The sequence below is a fragment of the Chenopodium album genome, chromosome 3, assembly GCF_948465745.1.
Source record: "Chenopodium album chromosome 3, dcCheAlbu1.1, whole genome shotgun sequence".
Lineage (NCBI taxonomy): Eukaryota > Viridiplantae > Streptophyta > Magnoliopsida > Caryophyllales > Amaranthaceae > Chenopodium > Chenopodium album.
The window spans coordinates 24,939,646-24,940,516 of record NC_137836.1 but is presented as its reverse complement, the minus strand read 5'-3'; positions in this window follow the sequence as shown (position 1 = coordinate 24,940,516).

The following is an 871-nucleotide window of genomic DNA, read 5'->3' as shown; positions in this document are numbered from 1 at the left end:
TAACTTAGTTACCTCTACTTTGATCGTCTTTTTTTGTTTTTTTTTTTCAAAAAAATCAAAAAAATGTTTTTTTTCGTTCTTTTTGCGTTTTCGCAAAAAAAAAAAAAAACAACAAAAAAAAGAACAAAAAAATAAACGCATTCATGGCAGATGCTACTCTTGAAGTTGCACTTTCCACCTTAGCGCAAGACGGAAAATGCGCGCGATACTTTTTTTTATTATGATGATTCGTTTACGTACTTCAGATCTAGCTAATGATATTGCGTCTTATGAAGTTCGTCATTAGAAGTTCGCATCCCTTAATAGGACGTCATCAATATGTTTATTCTTAAACGTGCCTATTTTCGTGTTCATCATGTTTTAGTTGTAATTGATCAACCTTGATTTAAGAGTATTATTTATTTACCTTTTCTATGGTTTAAAAAGAAAATCACGAGAACCTTACTTGGGATGTTTGCCTCACAAAAAAAGCAAGAGAGAGAAACAGAACGAAAGAAAAAAAAATCGTTCTTAAAAAAAAAAGATCCAAAAGAAAAAAATTATTCAAAAAAAAAAAAGAGAAGATAATGAATGATAAAACCGAGAAAATGATTTAATTATTTCTTGGATTTTACATTCGGAGGCCATCATTCTTTTTAAGAAAATAGTAATATTTTAACCTTTAAGGATGAGTAATATGAGAATCATAATTGAAAAAAAATGATATAGATCTCTATTGCAATCTAAATGATCAACAAATACCATAGTATATTTGATCATTTTAAGGAGTATGTTCGGGTTGATTTATATTCCTAAAAATTTGATGAGCATTTTGAATCCAACTTTCTTGTCTTTCTCTTCTACCTTTTCGAAAACAGTTCATTTAAAGTAA